Source organism: Mustela erminea, chromosome 4 (assembly GCF_009829155.1).
Source record: "Mustela erminea isolate mMusErm1 chromosome 4, mMusErm1.Pri, whole genome shotgun sequence".
Taxonomy (NCBI): domain Eukaryota; kingdom Metazoa; phylum Chordata; class Mammalia; order Carnivora; family Mustelidae; genus Mustela; species Mustela erminea.
The window spans coordinates 36,345,358-36,358,886 of NC_045617.1; the positions used below are offsets into that span (position 1 = coordinate 36,345,358).

Genomic DNA, 13,529 nt, shown 5'->3' on the forward strand with positions numbered 1-13,529 from the left:
TGAATGGATGCTTTACTTTGTCAAATACGTTTTCTGCAGCTATTGAGAGGACCATATGGTTCTTACTCTTTCTTTTACTAATGTGGTATATCACCTTGATTGATTTGTGAATATTGAACCACCCTTGCAACCCAGGAATAAGTTCTTTTAATGCACTATTGGTTTCGGTTTGCTAGTATCTTGTTGAGAATTTTTGCATCCATGTTGATCAGGGATATTGGCCTATAATTCTTCTTTTTAGTAGGGTCTTTGTCTGGTTTTGGAATCAAGGTCATACTGGCCTCATAGAATGGGTTTCAGAATAGAATTTCCTTCCATTTCTATTTTTTGGAGCAGTTTGAGAATAGGTATTAATGCTTCTTTAAATGTTTGGTAAAATTTCCCCCGGAAGCCATTTGGTCCTGGACTTTTATTTGTCAGGAGATATTTGATTAGTGATTCCATTTCTTTGCTGATTATCAGTCTGTTCAAATTTTCTATTTCTCCCTGTTTCAGTTTTGGTAGTTTATATGTTTCTAGGAATTTACCTATTTCTTCAAAAGTTGTCCAATTTATTTATATACAGTTTTCCATAATATTCTCTAATAATTGTTTGTATTCCTACGCTATTAGTTGTGATCTCTCCTCTCTCATTTGTGTTTTTATTTATTTTGGCCCTTTCTCCTTTCTTTTTGATCAGTCTGGCTTGGGGTTTATCAATTTTATTAATTTTTTCAAAGAATCAGCTCCTGGTTTCATTGATTTGTTCTATTGGTTTTGTTTGTTTCTGTTTCTATTTCATTTATTTCTGTTCTAATCTTTATTAGTTCCCTTCCTCCGCTGACTTGAGGTTTCATTTGTTGTTCTTTTTCTAGTTCCTTTAGGTGTAATATTAGGTTGCATATTTGAAAATTTTCTTGTTTCTTGTAGGACTGTATTACTATATATTTCCCACTTAAGACCTTATTTCCCTGCTGCATCCCAAAGGTTTTGGACCATTGTATTTTCATTTTCACTTGTTTCCATGTATTTTTTTAAAATTTCTTCTTTAATTTGCTGGTTAACCCATTCATTCTTTAGTAGGATGTATTTGTGGTCTTTCCAAAATTTTTGTTATGGTTGACTTCAAGTTTCATATCATCTGTGATTGGCAAATATACATGGTATGATCTCAGTGTTTTTGTACTTGTTGAGCCTTGATTTGTGACCTAATCTACTCTGGAGAATGTGCCATGTATACTTGAAAAGAATGCTGCTTTAGGATGGAATTATTTGAATATATCTGTTAAGTCCATCTGATCCATCTTTGAAGAAATAGGTAAATTCCTAGAAACATATAAACTTTGAATCAGAATCCATCTGATTCAAAGCCATTCTTTCTTTGTTCATTTTCTCCTTAGATGCTCTGTCCATTGATTAATGGAGTATTAAAATTACTTACTATGAATGTATTATTACCAATGAGTTTGTTTATGTTTATTTTCATTTCATATATTTGGGTGGCCCCAAGTTGGAGGCATAAATATTTATCATTGTTAGATATTCCTGTTGGATAGATCCCTTCATTATGATAAAGTGTCCTTCTTCATTTCCTGTTACATAGTCTTTGGTTTAAAATCTAGTTTGGTAGAAGTATTGTTACTCTGGCTTTCTCTTAATGTCCATTTGCATGATAAATGGTTCTCTACTTACTCATTTTCAATCTGTAGGTATCTTTAGGTCTAAAATGAATCATTTATAGTTAGCATATAGATGGCTTTTATTGTTTTAGTCTATTTTTACACCCTGTGTCTTTTGATTGGAGCATTTAGGCTATTTACATTCAGAATAATTATTGACAGATATGAATTTACTGCCATTTTCTTACTTGTTTTGTTATTTCTGGAGACTTTATTTGTTCCTTTCTAGTCTTTGTCACTTTTGGTTTTTCTTTCCCACTCAAAGAGTCTCCTTTAATATATCTGGTGGGGCTGATTTAGTGGTCACAAACTCTTTTAGTTTTCATTTGTCTGGGAAACTTCATTTTTCCTTCTATTCTGAATGACAGCCTTGCTGGGTAAAGTATTCATGGCTGCATATTTTTCCCATTCAGCCCACGGAATATATCATTCCATTCTCTTCTGGCCTGCTAAGTTTTTGTGGAGAGATCAGCTGTCAACCTTATTTGTCTTCTCTTGCTTCTTTGTCTTGCTGCTTTTAGAATTTTTTTCTTTATCTCTATATTTTGCAAATCCAGGAGGCTGGACATAACTACAATATGTCTTGGTCTTGGCCTGCTTTTGTTGATTTTGATGGGAATTCTCTATGCCTCCTGGATTTGGATGTCTGTATTCTTCCCCAGATTAGGGCAGTTTTGAGCTGTAATTTCCTCCAATAAAACTTCTGCCCCCTTTTCTATCTCTTCTTTTTCTGGGATTCCTATGATAGGAATCTTATTAGGCTTTATGGATTCACTGAGTTCCTTCAGGCTACATTTGTGATCTAATATTTTTCTTTTCCTCCTCTTTTCAGTTTCATTATTTTCCACAATTTTATCTCCTGTATCACTTATTCATTCCTCTGTTTTGTCCATCCTTGTGGCCATTACCTTCAGTTGGTTTCAAACTTCAGTTATCGCATTTTTCATTTTGGCCTGACTGGTTTTTAAGTCATTTATCTCTGTGGTAAGAGACTCCCTGGCATCTTTTATGCTTTTCTCAAGAACACCTAGTATCCTTATGATTATTGCCTTAATTTCTGAATCAGGTATATTATTTATATCTGTTTTGATTATACCCCTGGATGTGACCTTTTCTTATTCTTTCTTTCTTTGTTTTTGTTTTTTTTACATATTTCTTTTTTTTTCTTTTTTAAGATTTTATTTATTTATTTGACAGACAGAGATCACAAGTAGGTAGAGAGGCAGGCAGAGAGGCAGGCAGAGAGAGAGAGAGAGGAGGAAGCAGGCTCCCTGCGGAGCAGAAAGCCCAATGTGGGTCTCAATTCCAGGACCCTGGGATCATCACCTGAGCTGAAGGCAGAGACTTCAACACACTGAGTAACCTAGGCGCCCCCTTGTTCCTTCTTTTGGGATGAATTCCTCTTCCTGGCATTTTGTCTATGTCTTTGTCTTCTCTGTGTTAGGAAACCCTGTGATGTTCCTACTCCTGGGAGTAATAGCATTATGAAGAAGAGGTCATATACTATCTGGGCCTGGCACTTCAGGAAGTGGTACAGGTGTGCTGTGTGCATTCTGCCATTATATTTTGGCTGCTCTTTCCTTCAGATCAGTCCTCTGCAGAATTTCTCCTTGCCTGCCATGGGGACTATTTGGACCTTGACCAGAATGTGGCAAGTTTTAACTAGGTGTGCTCTGGTCTGCTTGCTAAAAGAGATCTGATGTTATTTTCACTAGAGCCGAAGCTTTGAAGACCTCAAAGGTCAGTAGATGTGGTGAATGCAGGAGTTTGTGCTGGGCTTCCGGGGGAGGGGCCTGCCACACTGGTTTTCAGGCATACCTGAAAAAAGCTGCACCAGCAGAAGAACATAGGGGATGGGGCTGGGTGTGAGGGATTTAGGTCACCACTATCGCAATGTGCTGCTTACTGAAGTTTGTTTATGCTGAGGTGCAGGAGAGGAAAATGGTGCCAGCCCCCTCCTTCATCCCTGAAGAAGGGGATTCGTACCCAACACTGTCCTGGAAGCCCTTACAGAAGAGTGAACAATTTCCCCTCATGTGCCAGGCATCCCTCAGATTGCTGCCTTCACCCTGTCTGTGTCCAGGCCATCTGTCTGCCTGGCAGTATAATGAATCTTGGGATTACTCCTGGACAGGTCTCTCAGTCTTAAAAATCCAAAGTAGTTTGGGACCCATGCTGGTCTTCTGGGGAAGGTGTTACTACAATGGGACTGATGCAGGTTTATCCCAGAAGGGCAGTCGCATCAAAACACAGGGGCATGGAGTTCAGAGTGAAGAGCAGCAAAGAGCCAGTGTCCGAGTTAGTCATTCTTTGCAGGTGTCTCTGGGTATGCTGAGGGATGGGGAAAGGAAAGGGCATCCACTGGCTCTTTTGTCCAGAGAGAGGCAATGTTACCTCTCCAATATATACTTCAAGAAGGGGGAAATGTTTCTCCCAGTGCAACCCAGGTGACCCCCTCAGCTATCTGCCCTCCTTCTCCACAATAGCATCGCAGTGCCTGCCAGGCTCCACATTAGTTTTGAACATTTAAAACTCCAGTCTCTGAGCTCTGCTTGTTGTAAAAACTCACAAAAGCATCTGGTTTACCCTGTCAATTGTTTTGGGGAAGTGTTTTCCTTGTGCAATCCCCTGTGTACTCCTCTCTCCCTCCCTTTCTCTTTCTCTCTTCTCCCTGTGTACAGGGCTCCCTACACTCCACAGCACCTATGATCCTCTTCTCCAACTCCAGTTTTATATCCATTTTACAGATGAGAAAACTGGAGCCAGGAAAGCCAAATAAAATGAATGAATAGATGAAAGAATAAATAAATAGAATCAGATCTTTCTGATCTGAGAACTAATGTCCTCAGACTTGCTGATTCATTCAAAATATTTACAAATAAGTTGTTATAATTTAAAAATATTTTATTATTTCTCTCTTTTTAAATAATCTTTCCCCCCATAGATTGTGTTTTATTCCACTTAGTCTGTACATACTAATTTGAGTCCATATGCCTCAGGTGAAAAATTGGGCTGTTAACATTAATACCTCTGTTACAACCCTGTTACAAAGATCAATCATGATAATGGCTTTTAAAGTAATTTCATTTCATTTTAAATTACTATTCAAATATCAGCTATTATTATACCATAGTTTTTACTGCTCTGATGGTCAGTTTTAGATGTCAACTTGGCTGGCCTATAGTCCCCAGTTATTCATTAAAACATGAATCTAGGTGTCACTATAAAGATATTTTTTACATATGGTTAACATCCACAATCAGTTGACTTTGAGTAAAGAAGAGGAATTTTCCCTAATAATGTGGATGGGACTAACCCAATCATGTAATAGTCCTCAAGAGCAAAACTGAGTTTTTCTGGAGGAAGAAGAAACTCTGCTCTAAGACTACAGCATAAATTCCTGACTGACAATTACAACCTCCCAGCCTACTATAATAGACTTGAGAACTGCCAGTCCTCACTACTGCAGAAGCCAATTCCTTGAAATCTATCTATCTAACTGTTGTCTCTCTCTGTCTCTGTCTCTATCACCTCTCAATCTGTCATCTCTTACTGTTTCTGTTTCTCTCAACGACCGTGACTGATACCTTCCTTATCAGTTTAAATGTTTCTTGAGGAGATACATTCTTGCGGTAATTTTCTCCCAACTGATCTCACAGTCAAAGAGAGAATTTTAGGTTCTCAATAAGTATATATTAAATAAATAAAATTTCATGTTATTAATACTAGGGAGGGAGCATAAGGCTCTCACAATAGTTTAAGGAAGAAGTTGAGATATTAAAAAAAACTGTATCAAAATAAAAATATTTTATTCCATCTACTCTATAGAAATCGCATCCAAGGAGATGTCTGTTCAGCCTAATTTCAAAAAAAAAAAATCCTTTTATCTATGTTTTCCTTATTTTCCTTCCTTTTGTGGTCAAAATTTTGATATACCTATTTTTAAAATAATCTAGATTTTGCAAATAACATGTTCTCAGGTTCTTTTTGCTACTTGCACCTAACAAAGTATGATGTATGCAGATTTTCTCAAAATAATCTCTTTATGTGTTCTCCAAGTATTGGCGGTAAAGGGAAGATATTTTTATAATACTAAAATTTTTAAAATATGTAAAAAATAAGGTATAGATGTGTGTGTGTGTGTGTGTGTGTGTGTGTATCTACCTCTATTTCTCTATCTATCTCTATATGTGTCTGAATAAATGTTGCTTTTTACATCTGCTAAAATTCAGACTAGTTTAAATGGAAATAATACATAACAGCATTGTAAAATCGACTTGTTTCTTATAAATATATTTTTTGCAATTTTTTGTTCCTGACATTTGTGCTTTAAGTCAAAAGTACTTATGTGAAAGCAATTGTTTTTTCTTTCTTTTTTACCCGTCTTCTCTGAAATTGTGTAGGAGGAAACGAATCACTACCACTCAATCCCTGACATTAATTCAACAGACACATATTTTGATTTCAGAAGAATTATGGAAACATTCTTTCAGAAGAGAACAATGAAAGATAACATTCTGTATTTAGCACATTTCCCTTTTCCAAGTGGCAATGGAGCGTTGTAACAGCAAAGTAAATTGCTTCCTATTTCTAACTGCTTTATACAAGTGTGACACTGAGCTGAATCACTGAGAACACATTTGTACACAGTTAAATGAAAAGTTTTATGTGATAGTAGAACTAGGCAGAATTATTTTGTCCTTGGATGTTTTGATGATTCACAATACTTAGGCCGTTGATTTGCGCACAGTAGGGTGATATGCACAGAGCTATTAGGAAACTCCATTTTAAATCTAACGCATTTTTATGAAGGGAATTTTTATACAGATTAGACCTGAATTAAGGGATATAGCAAGTACCGGAGCATAAGTTAACAGTCTTCCTGGGAATATGGTGGGAATGAGGTTACTGAAGCTTCACATAGAGTTTGAAGTCATAGAAGCAGAGTCGCCCAACAAGAATATAAATTACAGCATATTGACATTGCTCATATTGAGCAAGGCTACACAGAGGTTATTAGGAGTGATAAATATCTTCAATTTTCTCTCTCAGCCCTCTGATTTCCTGTGATACCACTCAATACCCTCAATCAGAGGCCAGAAATAAAGAGGGCCTGGGCCATGTGTAGGACCATGTGTAGGACCAAACATCTCTGAGCACAGAACAGGGCAGGGAATTTTTCAAGTTTTAAGGAGAGTGGCAAACTCATATATACATACATATGCATGCATATGTACAAGCTGACTGGCAGAAACCTTACCAAGTCTAGGCTGTTTAATGGTGGGATATCAGGTACAAAGTTCACATTTTTTAGTCATCTGGATACAAACATTCTATACATGAAATTATAAACAGAATGTGCTGATGAATATAGAATGATTATGATTACAAAAAATATCAATGCTTTTTGATACTGAATGGCCATTAATTCCTACTAGGTACAATATTACATGCTTAGTGTATTTTTTCTCTAATTCTCACAATTAGTCTGAAAAATAGATGTTACTAGATTTACTTTATATACAGTGGAACCACTGTATATAGTTATAGTTAATTAATTCACCCAACTTCAGCTAAGTAGTAAGTAGTAGAAGCAATATTCTTCACTAGGTTTTGAAGATTCAAAATCAACATCCCTTATGTAATTTCATATTGGCTTCAAGGTATGCACACAATTGCCAAAAAAGAAAGAAACAACATTAGATTGAGGACCCAGAGTAGTGTACAAAATTCATGACAGTGATTTGAGTGACTATTGATCATTTTTATTTGAACTCCTTTTTCCGCAACTTGAGTAAAAGCTATGGAAAATTTTGAAAAGCTCATCTTGGGCAAATGTTTGTAATAAACAATTCACAAAACATCATATAATTTCAGGCAGTTTACAGAAATTAAAGTCCATCCATAAATTCTTTCCAGGAAAGAATGCATAGACTATAGAAAAACACCAAGGACTTATTCTAATCAATTAGTAAACCAGAACCATCCAAACTCACAGGTCCTGGTGCCACATAAGACCATGAAAGCATAGTTACTCCCCAAACTGTTACTATCCACAGATTTTTAAGATGAAATACCTTACATGTATTCTTGGCAAGTTCCTCTTTCTTCCTAACAAAAATATTTATTTTACCTTATTCTTCTTGTGCTACTCTAATAAATTGCTATAAACTGAGTGGCTTAAAGAACAAACATTTATTTCTCACAGTGTTGGAGGCTCAGAAATCTAAGATCAAGGTGTCAGCAGATTTAGGTTTTGGTAAGGGCCTACCTGCTGGTTTCCAGAGAGCCATCTTCTTGTATCCTCACATGATGGAGACAAGAGAGAGATAGACCATCTCTCTCTTTTGTTCTTTCTTAAAGTCATTAATCCCATGCATGAGAGCTGCACCCTCATGACCTAATTACCTTCTAAAGGTCCTACCTCCAAATACCACCGCACTGGCATTTAGGCTTTAACATTTGAATTATGGGGTAACACAATCATTCAGTCCATAGCATACTGAAAGACATTATTACAGGTAAAGGTAAATAAGACAGATACAGTCTCTGAAGTTCAAGTAAATTTATAATGTCCATATCATAAGGATAAATAAAAAGAATGTTGAAATACAAAATATGAACAAAGGCCTTGTTTAGGTAAGGTGATCAGATAAGTCAATGAAAAGACAATTTTTAGGTTGATATGGAAGAATGAAAGAAGACAAGTAATGAGCTAGGATTAAACACTCCCCAAAGCAGAAAGAAACTTGGCATATTTTCAATTAGCAATAATTGCGCCTTGGATAAACCTCATTGGCTACGATACTGCCACTGTGCAAAGCTAACACTTTGCATATTTTAAGTAGTAGAAGGCCAAAGCTGAACAGAGCAAATTGAATGAGGGAGGACTGGCATAAGATTAGGGTGGAAAGACAGGAGAGCTTAGTTAGATTCAGAGGGCCTTCTTGGTCACTGGGAAACCATGCAGGAGAATGATATGATCAGTTCTTTTTGTTTCTAAAGACCATTCTTGTTCCTGTATTTTAAGTATATTTTAGAGAGGCAAGAGAAGAAACAGAGGGATCATCTAAGTCAATGAAAAAACTACATTAAAAAGAATTATGGTGGCTTTAACAAGGTTGGAATGGAAATGGAGAAAAGTGAATGGGTATCAGCTATCCTTTAGACATAGAATGAAAAGGATTTCCCAAAGTTGGATATAAAAAGTAAGGGAAAGGTGAATAAGGGGTATATGACCCCAGAATCTCTGGCTTTAGCAACTTGGTGGACAGTGATGACATTTACTAGATGAGTAACAGGTTTTGGATAAAAAGGGAAACCAGACTTGTGTTCTGCACACAATAACTTTGAGATGATTAAGTGGAAATGTCAAGTAGAAATCTGAATATACCATTCTGAGGTTCAGAGAAATTGTTTTGGCTTAAGATATATTTTGAAAGTAATCATACTTTGAGAGTAAAGTATGGCCCTACTCTAGGCCATAAAATTTGGTGAACAGTGAATATTAAGTAAAAAGATAATGACCCATGACATAATTTAAAGGAACTCTATTATTTTGAGATCTGATATAACTTCTGAAATCAGTGAAAATATTGAGGAGTAGCCAATAAATTAGGGAGAAAACCAGGACTTCATAATGTTGTGAAAGGTAATGCAAAAAGTTAACAAAGAGTTTATAAAATGTGAGATGATAATGTATAAAGAGCTACTGAGAAATCAAATGAGATAAGGACAGAAACTTTTTTTTTTTTCCCAGTGTGAAATATGTAAGTTTTTGGTGGCTTTGATTGTATAACTTGTTTGGACTGCAGTGGAGATTAGGAATGTTAGCTGAGCAAGTACAAAGTAATAAGTTGTCTAGACAATTAGTCCTTAGAGTTTTGCTGCAAAAATGAGAAAAGAGAAATGAGTTCTCAGCTAGAGAAATTTCTTTTTTAATTTCTTTTCAGTGTAACAGAATTCATTGTTTATGCACCACACCCAGTGCTCCATCCAATATGTGCCTTCCATAATACCCACCACCTGGCTCCCCCAACCTCCCACCCCGCACCCCTTCAAAACCCTCAGATTGTTTTTCAGAGTCCATAGTCTCTCATGGTTCAGCTCCCCTTCCAATTTCCCTCAACTCCCTTCTCCTCTCCATCTCCCCATGTTCTCCATGTTATTTGTTATGCTCCACAAATAAGTGAAACCATATGATAATTGACTCTCTCTGCTTGACTTATTTCACTCAGCATAATCTCTTCCAGTCCCATCCATGTTGCTACAAAAGTTGGGTATTCATCCTTTCTGATGGAGGCATAATACTCCATAGTATATATGGACCACATCTTCCTTATCCATTCATCTGTTGAAGGGCATCTTGGTTCTTTCCATAGTTTGGTGACCGTGGCCATTGACCGTGGGGTACAGATGGCCCTTCTTTTCACTACATCTGTATCTTTGGGGTAAATACCCAGTAGTGCAATTGCAGGGTCATAGGGAAGCTCTATTTTTAATTTCTTGAGGAATCTCCACACTGTTCTCCCAAGTGGCTGCACCAACTTGCATTCCCACCAACAGTGTAACAAGGTTCCCCGTTCTCCACATCCTCTCCAACACACATTGTTTCCTGTCTTGCTAATTTTGGCCATAGCTAGAGAGATATATTTAATTAAGTTGCTTTTTATTTGTTTAAGTTGGAACAGAACAGAACATGGAATTATAAAGACAAGAATGCTTCAGACAGAATTTCAGAACAACAACAACAAAAAGTGATGATACAAAGAAGAAAGACAATAGGCAAAAGAAGAATGTTCTTGAGAAGAGAAGGTTAGACTCTAGTTGTCTTGAGAAGATAAGGATAGACTCTAGTTGTCGAGGTTAAAATAAATTTGAAGGACCTCCACTGTTATATGACCACATAATTCAATATTAGTATGAAGAATCAAAATTAATTTCTCAGGAAATATGAAGGCGCAAAGAGAAACAACAAACTCTGAATCAAGATATAAATTCAGAGGATTTATTTTATCTTCATTATTGCCCTCTGAGTTTTAGAAACTTCTGTCTTCATGAAGTTCACATGACAATTACACATCATCACTAAAATGTTTCTCCTTACATGAAGAAATACTACATTAAAGAAGAATAATAAAATTTCTTTAAAAAACTAACAGAACTTTAGGAACTATAATTAAAAACCTCATCATCAACAACAACAACAACAAAAACTTATGAAGAATTCTAATAAGCTCTCTAGGCAAAGATGGTTATTTGGGAAGATTTTATAATCTGTTTCTTAATACTCCAGACTTGTACATTTGACCTCATACTGGGTCCCTATCATGTCATTAACCGTTTTGTGTCTCTGCTTCTCTTTTTTTCTCTCCCCATTATGTTTGGGACATTTGATAAGCATCAGTTTACTCTGAGAATATTCTAAGATCATACTTTATGGAAACAAGCATACATTCTAACAGAATATGTCGTGTATCCAAGTCTGTATGCAGCTACCAGCATAACCGTAAAGAGTGAGGCAACAACCACTAAAAAGAATACCTTGCTCCCAGACCCAGTATACATTTTCTCATTCTTCAGTATCTTCTTTCCATAAAGTATGGGTTTATAGAGTTTTAGATATTATTATTACTTGTGTATCTTCTGATAAAACAGAATTTCCTCCTTCCTTCTCCCATGTTCATCTATACTCTTTATAGTTTCTGTTTGTAAATTTTTATAAATCTGTCTTGAAAAATTATGAAACTTATCTGATGTTCAAATTTTATACATAATATTTTCCTCTTGATGTTATACATCCTAAGTATATCCACGGACACTACCCAGGACTTTTTACCTTCTCCTATGTAAGTGACAACTTCATCTCATTTACCAAACATATACTTGGCTCTGGCAGAAGAGTAGATATACTCCCTTTCAGCTGATAAAACTGCTCCCCAGTTTCCAAATCTGTTGGTTAGGTTTGAAATATCACATAAAAGTACAGTTCTGTGTGCCTTCCTTTTATAACACTTTCAGTTTACTCCCATAGCAAATTGCCACCAACCTGATGAATTTCCTATTTACTATTGGGTACTGATAGCATCAAATCTTAAGAATTTGCTTTCAGCTATTTAATCATCTCACAATTTCCTATTTTATTATACCAGTAGAAGATAACTTTTTCCTTTGTCCATTGTCAAAAAAATTACCTCAAATTGCAATAGTGCATTTTCTTTTTCTAACAGCCATCAGATTACAATACATTCCTAAATAAAGAACAGACCTTTAAGCTTTGGCAGGTTTTTTTTTTTTTTTTTTTTTAAAGACCTACACTTGGAACAGAAAATTTAGAGAGCTTTAAATAACTCTCTTTCTTTGATATTTTAACCTCTGAATTGTGAATGGTCCTCTATTTGTTTTAATTCATACAGTACCATAAATAAGGGCATGCCTAAATTTACACAGATCCTGAGTTGCATCTCCATAGGGAACCCTAAAAAATTCAAATATATTGATTTAGCTTTAATATACATGTCATAAATAATCATATTTATCATAGTAATTGCAATTATATAATATTGCATATCTCATGGACATGTGATACTTGCAGAAAAAGTTGAACCACACATTTAACTAATCATGTGACAAGGGTATGTACTCTGTGAGAGCAAAGCTCTGGGCAAGACAATTATCAATAACTTATGCCACTGAAGGATATATTCAAAGCCCGTCTGACTGTTACTGAGCCAGTTTTGTCACAATTTATAAATACATATATGTACACTAACATATGGGAAAATAAATGTACGTATATAACCCTATTTAGAAGTACTAGAATAATGTATATAAAATACCCTTCTGTTTATTTAAATAATAGCTGATATTCCTAGGCTGAAGAATAGTATATTCAGTTTAAAATGAAAGCACATTTTGACTTTGTAATTTGCAGAAACCTAAACCCCAGTACCATTTATAAACCTGTTCTTCAGTGTCTGAGCCTGAGGCAGAACCAGCATTTCACTGCAGGGAGAAGCTGAGAAATGGTAGAGCCAGATTTTTTTGCCCCAAGAACTGGAGAGGAAAAAAATGCTGGCTTAGGAAGTATTCTGCCCACAGTCTTCTTGGACTTAAATTTAATTATGAATAGCTTAATATATACACACATAAATTTAATTATGGACATAATTATGGACATAAATTTGATTATAAATTGCTTAATATATACACCCACACATATATGTATGTGTGTATGTGTATTAATATTTTAATATTAATTAAAGTGCTGTAGCCATGTGATATGCCACAGGCAGAGGGAAGACAGCATCCCAACGTAGGAGCCTGTCATAAATTACCCATTTTGGATACAAAGCCCAAAGAATTTGGTGGACTATGGGGAGAAAGCACACCTCCAGAAAGCAGTACTGAAAGTAGCCAGTCTACTAGGCATGTCTCTATTTGGACATATCAGAGAAGGTGGAAGTTTCACTTACAGAAGAAAAGGCAATCTCAGGATGCCAGAGGAAGTCAGCATGTCCAGCCCAGCCAGCTGTGGAAAGGATCCAGATAGTGGCCCATGTGGCTAGAGGAACACAGACTCAGTACACTCTTCACAACTATTCGTTCTTCTCTATAAATATTCTGACATTTACTATTCTACAGGTGCCAATTTAATCATTAATACTTTTATTGACATCAGAACTAACAAATACACATATATTTCTGATTTTTTTTTTAGTGTACATATATTTTTTAGTTTTTTTAATTATTTTTTTACGTTCACCCCAAACCTTGTTCTCACACTTGGCCTCTCAGTTTGCAAAGTAACTTCAGCCTTAGTCATGGCCTCTTTAGATGACACTTTTTGTTTGTTAGGAATTGAAATTGAGT

General features: G+C 35.8%; 1 pseudogene; it reads right to left on the reverse strand.

The window, feature by feature from the left end:
* Window positions 1-8,365: 8,365 nt before the first annotated feature.
* LOC116589522 lies at window positions 8,366-8,483 on the reverse strand (annotated as a pseudogene).
* Between the last annotated feature and the right edge of the window lie 5,046 nt (window positions 8,484-13,529).